The 9,878-nt window shown below is 48.0% G+C and overlaps 1 long non-coding RNA gene across 1 annotated transcript; it reads left to right on the top strand.

Annotated features, from left to right (window-relative positions):
- Window positions 1-6,273: 6,273 nt before the first annotated feature.
- On the top strand, window positions 6,274-8,081 carry LOC135395518 (uncharacterized). Its single transcript, XR_010423138.1, has 2 exons — window positions 6,274-6,524; window positions 7,872-8,081. It is a non-coding gene; the product is annotated as an uncharacterized LOC135395518 (long non-coding RNA).
- Window positions 8,082-9,878: the final 1,797 nt, after the last annotated feature.

The raw sequence follows: 9,878 nt of genomic DNA, 5'->3' as shown, positions 1-9,878 counted from the left end.
TGGCTGGTGCGGTTGGAGCGTGAAGAACGCGTTCGGGCGCCGTCGGATTTTGAGGCCTGACAACAAAGACAGGATTACGATTACGTACCACACAAGCGTCTTTTCCGCTCTGCAAACAACGAAAGAAGATGCTCATCATAAAATCGGCCGGCAAGGCGTCCTCTTGTGTTTCGTGTTTCGATGATGTCAAATTGGCAGAACAGTTTCTAGAAGTGTTCGCTGGTTTATTCATGCGTCGATGTGATTCAACGTGTGTTGTGCTGCTCCTGGACACGACTATTATCCCACGAACAGTCTATCAACTCCGGAACTGGAATGCTTCGTGAGTTGGAGCGGTTGGAGAGTGAAGAACAAGCGCGGGCCCCGTCTGATTTCGAGAGCTGTGTTCGTTTTGCTTCAAGTTCGAACTTCCAGTGCGTCAGCAACGCAGTAGACTTTGTATTCACAGTGCACCCATGTATCAGATCATTGAATCAGTGCTTTGTGTCAAATAAATATTTCTTTTAGCCAAAAGAAGCTTCAGTTATTTTGAATATCGGGTAACGGCGGTAGGCGTGAAATCCAGTAGAAGTCGATGGTAGCCAGAACCGGTCGAAAGGTCAGCCAAAGTTAAGGCTCCTGATTGGCCGACTGGCATTGCATAATTTCTACAACGTTGCAGTCTCATTGGTCGTGTGCCCAGTGTTGTGTGAATTATCTCAAACTATGGGCTCTATGGGGAGCTGTTGGAGCCTGGTAAAGTTTCGAAATATGGTGCAGCAGGGACGCACGCATAGCATCTTTGCCGGTACCGCTTTGGATGGCTTTTAGTGCCCGTCGATACCGACTCTGCAAAACTCGAATCCTCTTGGATACTTCTGCAAGTAAATTCAGTGATAGATAAGTGGAAGGCGCAGGTCTGCTTCGCTTGCTTGGCGCGACAACGATTCAAGAAGGATCAATACTGTGTTTTTCCACTCGATGGCAGGTAAGTCAGTTCCTATTCCATTCTGCCGCTTAGCGTAGCATAGCATAGCACCGCACCTGTGGCATATACTCAGCATTTCGGCCGGCAGAATTTTTAGTTTTCATGTTTTCTGATCCCTATTCTGGTCTTTCTTGCTCAGGTATCAACTAGGTACTGCTCAACTCATATCTGCTTCCGAAAAGCATCGGCATGGACGCAATAGAATGGATATGCCACTCTGAGTGGTTGGAACATCATCTTTTGGCCTAGCAGCTGCACAGGTTCCTTTGTGACGGGTCAGCCTTGACATGTGACACTATATACAAGCAGCAAAGGATATGGACATGTTTCCTGTCATGCTGGATTTGTGAATGTGTGTGCCTGTGCAGTGAATTTACTGATCTACTGTGAAGTCTTCCACTTGAGACATCAGCTAACAGTGAATGTGAAGTTGCTTCGGCATATTACTCGAACTTCAGAAACAATGTTCATGTACAGTTCGTGTTTGGCGCAGATACAGAAGACTGCATATGTGTGATTTGGAAATACCAATCCCGAAAAATAAAGCACCTTGTGCAACAGAAAGAGCCAACGCTTCCGCGTTTTATTTATTTCACTGGATGCGAACGAAAATCCAGAACCGCCAAAGCGGCGAGAGAACAGAGGGGAAAGGGAAAGAGAACCCCTCGGCAGCGTCGCTTTACGTCACGCGTCACCCATGGAGACAGAATAAAACAAAGCAAAAAACTACTCTACCGAGGCCCAACGATTGGCCCGACGTCTGAGGTCACGTGAGTTTTTCCCGACAATAGAAATATACTACACGTTCATTCCCCTGGTTTCGCCGGTTTCGCTCGATTAGTGACGTAGATGACGTACGCGCTCCGTCGTCTGCTACTTCCGGGTCGAATTGCCTGCTCATTCATCCGCACGTGAATGCGTTAGTTATTGTACTTTTGTTCCTGCGCAATTCTCGTACTTCTTGCTCCATAGAGAGCTTTAGTGCATACAGTACTCTATCAAGTTTGAGTACGTAAGGTTGATGGTCCTGCGCATGCCCACAACAGAAAGGCTTCGCGCATTGCGCAGAAACACGAAGCTATTCCTTACGTACGCAAAAGTGATAGCGCACGATGCAGTACACTGTAGTTGAAACAGCAGCCAACCATCATTCCGAATGATGTCATGAAATGTGTCTTGATTTGTTGAAAATTGGAGGAGGCGCCTATATCTGGGACGGTTTGTCTCGCGCGATTGTTGGCCGTGTTGGTCGTGTTTCTTCGGAGGCGGGGTTTTTGAACGGCTGAAAACACATAATAATAATAATAATAATAATAATTCGGGGCTTTACGTCGCGAGATAGCGGTGATCATGGGCGACGTCACAGTGGTCGGGTCTGTGGATTAATTTTGTCCATCTGAGGGTTCTTTAACGTGCGCCGAAATCTCGACACACGGCACACCACAGAAGACGTGTCTGAGCAACTTGTACCATTCCACGAAGTTGCCACCGTCCTCGGCCGGCTGAAAACACAAGATAAGTATATTTTCGGTTTCTTGTCTATGTGAGGCAACAAGTGAATGACGGGGATTAGCTGTATTAACAAGTTAGCTAGCGGTAGAGGTAACCCAGTGCGGGATCCGACATCAGAGGAGAGGGCATTGGTAAATAAGGCGGAGGAAGTGGACACGGTATCGTGCGACCGGTGCTGGACGTTGGAGGAGGCATCGTTCAGATATAAGCTTTGCACGCACCTGGGAGAGGTGGAAGAAATGCTAGGACTCCGGCTCGCAGAGCAGAATGAGAAATGGAAGAGGGAGATAGAACAGCTAGAGGGGCAGTTGAAAGCAGAGAGAGAGGCGCTCGAAAGGCTGGAAATAATGATAAGGGAGGAAGTTGAGAAGATCACAGAGAAAGAACTATAGCGAGCGTCAAGGAGATGTTCAAGGGCAGGAAGGCAGACGTAGGGCCAGGCGGTCTCTCCGGGCGCGGAAAGACCTCAGACCCCAGAGGACAGTGCATCACACGTGTCCCAGTCACTAGCGGAGGAAGTCGATCAAAAGGAGAGGAAGGTGTTGACAGTTGAGGATTCGAACGTCAACAGGCATAAGGAGGCAATCAGGAGGAGGGGATGGTGGTGCCAGGGAAAACAATGAGGGACGCGTTAGCGAAGGCCGAAGAAATGGGATGGTTATGATACAAGCCGGCCTGAACGATGTACTAAATGGAAAGACTAAGGGACTCAAACACGTGATAATGCAGGGAGTGCGAAAAATGCGTCCAGAACATGTGCCTGGCCAGTGGCTTAGCCAGACCTCCGAAGTAGGGGGGGCTCGATACGAATTGCCCCACTCCCCCCCCCCCGCTGATCCTGAGTGCGACAACACACACATACTCATGCACGCCGCAAAATGCGGTTAAAAAAATGAACGAAATTAATTGATTTGGACATGCACAATACGATTACATGTATAGGCTGTCATGTCCAATGAGGTGGTGTCACGAAATTGGAAGGATTTTGAAAAGCTCATACTTTGAAAACCATTCAGGAGTGCTGCTTAGACGCCATGAACTGTAAGAACTTTCGCGATCGTCACACTGTCACCCCCCCCCCCCCATATATTATTTTCTCCTCGGATTTGCACGATTTCCGTGGGTCGGTCCGTGGCAGGTAGGGGGGCTCGAGCCCCCCCTAGCCCCCCCGTGGCTACGCCACTGTGCCTGGCCATGTGCACCATCCCTCACGTGACGGGACAAACCGGGAGGTGTACAGCCCCTTGCGCGCGATGGCATCCATTACGCAGAGACGGTGGGCAGACGAATAGGTGACAGGCTCGGGCGGTAGGTTTTTTGGGGGGTCCCCGGGCGTTGAAGAGGGCAACGGGGGTGACAGGGATGGAGAGCAAGAAGCGTGCTCAGGATACCTCAACTATAACGGAACACAAACATGACTTAATGAATAAGAAAATGGAATCAGGGAGGAGGAATATAACTGTGAGCGACAATGCAGAAGGAAAACTAAGAGAAATAGGAAGAAGAGTCGCAATGAATACATTGGATTTTTAAATATACAGGGAGGAAGAAAAAAGCCAAGTGAGAGGAACTGTATAACTCTTGGAAAGCATATTCGGCGTCATTGAAACTCATCTCAGCGAACATCCACCATGTAATCCAGAGTATATGTATAGGAGGGTTGCAATAGGGGGTCAGGGGAACGAAAAGTGGGAGGAGTCGGTGCGCCAGTAAGGAACGACCTCGAGTTCAGACGGGCGAGGCAGGAATGTAAGGAACACTTTTGCCTTGGGAGTAGTGTACATGTGGACCTGTAAAGGAGCAGCAGAGAAGAATGCAATACTATTCGAATGCCTATCTAAGCACGTTATATAGACCTAAGTAGACATCGCGAAATTATAGTTATGGGGGATATGAACGCACATATCAAAGACTTAGACGGCAAAACGTACCACACAGGCAGGATGCTATTGGATTTTTGCGAAAAGCACGGGCTCATCATAGTAAATACCAGCGCAAAGTGTGATGGAGAAATTACCTGGGAAATGGGAAACTCCCACTCCTGTATTGACTATTGTTTATTGACGACGTGTCGTACGTGTCGAAATGTCGTACGAACAGTACGACAGAGAGAAGATGGAGGAGATAACTAAAAGAGGGCAGAAATGGTGGGATTAGGAACTACGGGAAGCTATAAATAGAAGAAAACAGGCAGCCAGGGAACAAAGGAAGGCAAAGGGACGAACTCGCCCTCGGAGGAGATCGAAGAAAAGTGGGCGGGCAGGATAGTGCAGAACAAAATTAATAGCGCAGGGTTAGCGTGGCTGAAAGAAGTTAGTATAAAAGACAGATCAGCACCGCGTAAATTCTGGAGCCATGTTGGGCAGACACACAGGGCACAGCCCAGACAACCATCAACGTCCCAAGGACATCCCAGTTTGATCATAACGTCCACATCTATGATGAACGTCCCCTGGATGTCCTAATATATCCATCAATATCCTAGATTTATCCAGTGCTGACGTTGCAAGCTTGACGTCCCCTGGACGTCCTGTAGATGTATATTATTGGACGTGTCGTGAAACAGCCAATGAGGCTAACAGATTTAATAACACCGAAGGTGTGGTGCACTCTGGTGGCAACTAAATGCGTAAAATTACATAACGCAACATTTGGATGCGGGATCTTAGTAGTTATATTTTGATTGGCATCCTACGAGTAATATTACACCAGTTTTGATTTACTCAATAGCTTCATAAAATAACCTGCATACACAACTGCGACAGTACTAACCGTAATGCGCGCTAGACTCCCTGGGATCAAAAAACAAGAAACGTTGCCCGCCGTTCACTGCTGAGCGTCGTCTGCTGCATTAACTTGCATCGCCGCGCAAAGGCAGAAAGCGCCATGAGCATCGACATTAGCGCACGTCATAATTGTGATAAAGTCAATTGGACCATGTGATAAAGTCAATTGTGATAAAGTCAATTGGACCAAGCATGAAACAACAGATACTGAGATGGTTTAATAGCATTGCAGAAACCAAACAGATCCCCGAGAGTTGGACCCAAACCAGAGTGAGCCTTATATACAAAGGAAATGGCTCCAGGGAAGACCTGAACCACTACCGACCAATATCGGTAACCCCTGTCCTGTACAGATTGTCTGCCCACATAATCAGAACAAGACTTGACGATTGGTTGGAGGCAGAAAACATCCTAGGCGAAATGCAGAATGGATTCACGAAGAACAGAAGACATAATCTACATCCTAACACAGGATCTGGAAATAGGACGAAAGAGAGGTAGAGGTATACATGCAGCGTTCCTGGACATCAAACAGGCGTATGATTCGGTGGATCGTGCAAAACTATGGGAAGTCTTGAGCAACAAGAAGATAGATCCTGCCCTGCGTGAACTGTTGGCAACAATCTACTTAAGGACAGATGTTGTGGTGAAATGGGATGGTCAAACCACTGCACCGGTCCGAATTGACAAGGGAGTGAGGCAGGGCTGTCCTATTTCACCCCTTCTTTTCAATGTTTACATATCGGCATTGGAAAGCAGGCTCATGACATCCGAGTTAGGGTTCTGTGTTGAGTATTGGGAAGGAGGAGTGAAAAGAACCACCACAATACCGGGCCTCCTCTATGCAGATGATCTTGTTCTCCTGGCAGAATCATGTGAGGATCTACATCAGTTACTGAACATAAGTGGAGATGTCGCAAACAGCCTTTAACCTCTTTAAATCTGCCTTCCTGACAACCAGCCACATCGTGAACACAAGCTGCCAGCACGCACTACAGGGCCAACAGCTCCCAAGATGCAACAATTACAAATACCTCGGGGTGGATATTGAAGCACTGGGCCTTCCAAATTTTGAGGAGAGACTGAAGTCTAAAGCCATGAAAGCTAAGGGCTATCTGAACAGCCTTGCACAATCGAGCTACCTTGACGTGACGCGGGAGCTGTGGAAGATTGTCGTCGTCCCTCGCCTTACGTATGCAAATGCAGTCACGTGCATATCCGGGGCCACTGGCGAATTCCTTGAGAGGAAACAACGCGAGGTAGGAAGGATGGCACTCCGAGTTGGTAAGCACACCCCCAACGAAGCTATTATGGGCGACCTTGGGTGGTCCAGTTTTGAGGTCCGCGAGGCGGCCAGCAAAGCCTGTTATGAGCTGCGTTTGTGCACCATGGGCGAGGGACGCTGGCCGAGAGAAATATTTAAGGCCACGCATTTCTCTGGGTTCTCAACAAAGTGGCTCCTACGTAGGAGGAAGCTGGGCTGGAAATACGGCATACCTACCCAAGTGATTTGCCCTAGCCACAACACCCTTAGCCCGAAAATAATAAGAGACACTGTTGCGGAAGCTGAGACATTGGAATGGCGTCGAAAGGCGGAACTGAATTCATCACTCCAACGTTACTGCGAATGTAAGCAAGAGGTATGCGCAGAAGCTTCATTGTACGATAATAGTCGAGGCAGCTCGCTACTCTTCGAAGCACGCAGTGGAGTCCTCCGAACGAGATGCTTCGTTAGCAAGTACAAAGAGCTGGACGTCACGTGCACCTACTGCGATCTACGCGTTCCGGAATCCCTAGAGTACGTCGTGCTTCGGTGCCCTGCACTCGGTGAAACCAATGAAACCCTAGACATCGGCTTGAATGTAGCGCTTGGGTTCGAGCACTCGCTGAATGGGAGGCTTGCTCTCGACAACACAAAGAGGAGGCTGTCGGAATGGTGGCGCCGTGGTCGGCAGCGAGCAACATTGGCGCAACATAGCGCACTCGACCAACAACAGCGAGGTAGCATACAAGACATCGGGGACGTGCACCACGAACAGTAGTGAATGAGAAGCGTGACCCACTTTTTTCCTTTTAAAGGGACGGTCTCGTGCAGCCGGGGCGATTCCGAAACTTAGCCAAAACTAGTTTCACGAGTACTGTACACATACAACCGTCAAAGTTTCATTCGGAATAACCAAGTCGTTTTCGAGGAATTTGTCGAAACGTGCCGTAAGAGCAGTCGACGAAAGCTGCGCTCTCTCATGCATACGTCACGTATGACGTCGGCCTGCGGGTGCGTCGTCGTTGTCATGGTAATTGTAACTTGCAGACGCACCTTGGGTTGAGTAATCCCCTTTGCTCTCGAAACGGGGACACTCAGGCATATACCTCCGCGAGCGGAGAATGTAGTCCGAGCATTGACTGTGCTACAGTGCCCTAGAAGATTGTAGTGGAAAATGCGATGGCTCCCTCTGTGAGGCTCTTGAGGCGGATGCCGCTGTGGGGCGCTGGCGTAGTTACCCCGAGCAGAAACTGGCGCCGGCGTATTGGGTTATCGCACTTCCTATGATTGTTATTTGTGTGTGCGTGTCTCTCTGTGAATTATTCCTTGTTACTTCTTTCAGAAACTTTTACTACACGACACAGTTCTACCGGCATATGCCACATAAAAGAGGAAGCACACGCAATGAGGGAGACAGGTTTATGCTTTCAGTTATGGAATGATCGCAGGCTATGACGATGTAAAGTTGGCTGCTAAGTACAAGACACAAGATTATAACGACCACAGAGTATGAATATATAAAAAAACAATGAAACTGCAATTAAATGCAACATTGGATGCACATAATGTAAAGAACAAAATTAATTACTGGCAGAAATGACAAGTTTTGTGCAGCGACTGAGCTTCGGATATTTTGCACAGTCGCGTTTCTGTGCTTTGGCTCGATTCAGCGACTTAACAAAAAAATTAAGCCTAGTGGTGACATAAAATACCATACCTTCAGCATTCAGTTGCTTGCTATGTTCAGTGCAACAAATGGCATCCTGTCGCGTTCTATGAAGAAGTGCAATGACGTCCATAATGCTCTCATGGTGAAGTTCCTGCGTACTGAAGCAGCTGGTAAACACGTTTTCCAAATTTTCCACGAACCTAAGCATAAAGCCTGATGGATACAACAGGCCCCCCTTATCTTTCAGCTGAGTCAGCTGAGCTGCCTGCAGGTTCTGTACATCATTCTTGTCACTAAGCAACAACTTTCTACACATGTCACACTTTGATTTAGACAGGAATTTTCTGACAACATTGCCAGCTATATAAAAAATTAGTCTCTGGTCGCTTCTTGAGGATACATATGCGACATGGTCTGTTGACTTTTCAATTACAAGTTCGGCGCTGCTGAGGTCACCATCTCCAATGAACTTGTCTATCAGAGTCTGCTTTGCGCATTTGTATTCCTCTATGCCGTTTGTACTGAGCAGAGCATCTAACACACCAGGCTCCGCATTTCCATTTGCAACAGATTTTGCCATACTATAAAAGCTAAGGCAAGAAACAGTTATCAAAAACTGTTGTGGTGTTGGATGTGACAGCCTGAGGATTGCCTCACGATGCCAAAAACGTTGTCAAGCGGATCTTGACTTCGTGATGTCACGATGAATTTATACCCGACGGCCTTGTTAAGTAGTCCATCAGGGATATCGTGCTGGCAATGGTGACCCTTAAGCCCACAGCTGTTTTAAGCTCGACAGAAAGCTACCCGGGTAGCCAGTCTTGCAACGGGGCGCGAAACAAGTCTCTAACTTCTTTTTCTTCTTCTCCATCGAGGACTAGCACACTCAAATACCAGCAAAATTTACAGGAAGCTTCGCTATTTTGATGCGTCACACATCGCCTTCTTTCGGAGTCACCAAAGCATCACGCAAACCACGCAAAAATAGCAAAAACGCTGCAGCGGACATAGGCGCTTCCCAGTTTCTCCTCGGGAATTCGACAGCAGCGCCAGGAGATCCAGCAGCGGCCGTCCGCTCGTCCTTCCTCAGCTATCGGGCTGAAACCGGTTCCGCTCTTTCCACTATACTCTTCTAGGGCACTGTAACTGTGCCGTCTCCCATAATGTGGCGCACAATCGGATACGTGGAAGCTAAGTCACGTGTTTTCTTTCCGCGAGTATTTAATACGGTTTTTAAATAAACACGTACTCCTTCTCCATGTACGTCGTCAGCGACACTTCATTTCGAAGCATGATCAGTGTACAACGGGGAGTGTAATGGAAGCGCGCGTATTATATTTTTGGTCGGAGCTGTAATGCGACCGCGCGCGCCGATGGCCAGCGACTTCAGATTTGTGATTGTGGATGGGGTTGTTCTGCAACTTTTAACTTGTATTTGAGGATTAACATAGTTGTTCTGAACCACCATGCCTGCCACTACATAGAATGCGCGTTTTTCACCTGAGAACTGAAAGAAAATGTACAAGAGTTGCCGCGGTGCCCAGTAAGTTCTGAAAGTCGTCTGCTCACGCCGATGCACTAGCGCGTGCAAAAGCAGACGATTTCTGTATCCTATCACGGACTTACTCGCAGGGCAACGTGGCCCTTCTTATTGTTGCCAACACAGATCGCGGTATGCTC

The sequence above is a fragment of the Ornithodoros turicata genome, chromosome 5 (assembly GCF_037126465.1).
Source record: "Ornithodoros turicata isolate Travis chromosome 5, ASM3712646v1, whole genome shotgun sequence".
In the NCBI taxonomy this organism is placed as follows: domain Eukaryota; kingdom Metazoa; phylum Arthropoda; class Arachnida; order Ixodida; family Argasidae; genus Ornithodoros; species Ornithodoros turicata.
The sequence above is the reverse complement of the archived record's forward strand: the minus strand, read 5'-3'. Positions and strand labels throughout refer to the sequence as shown.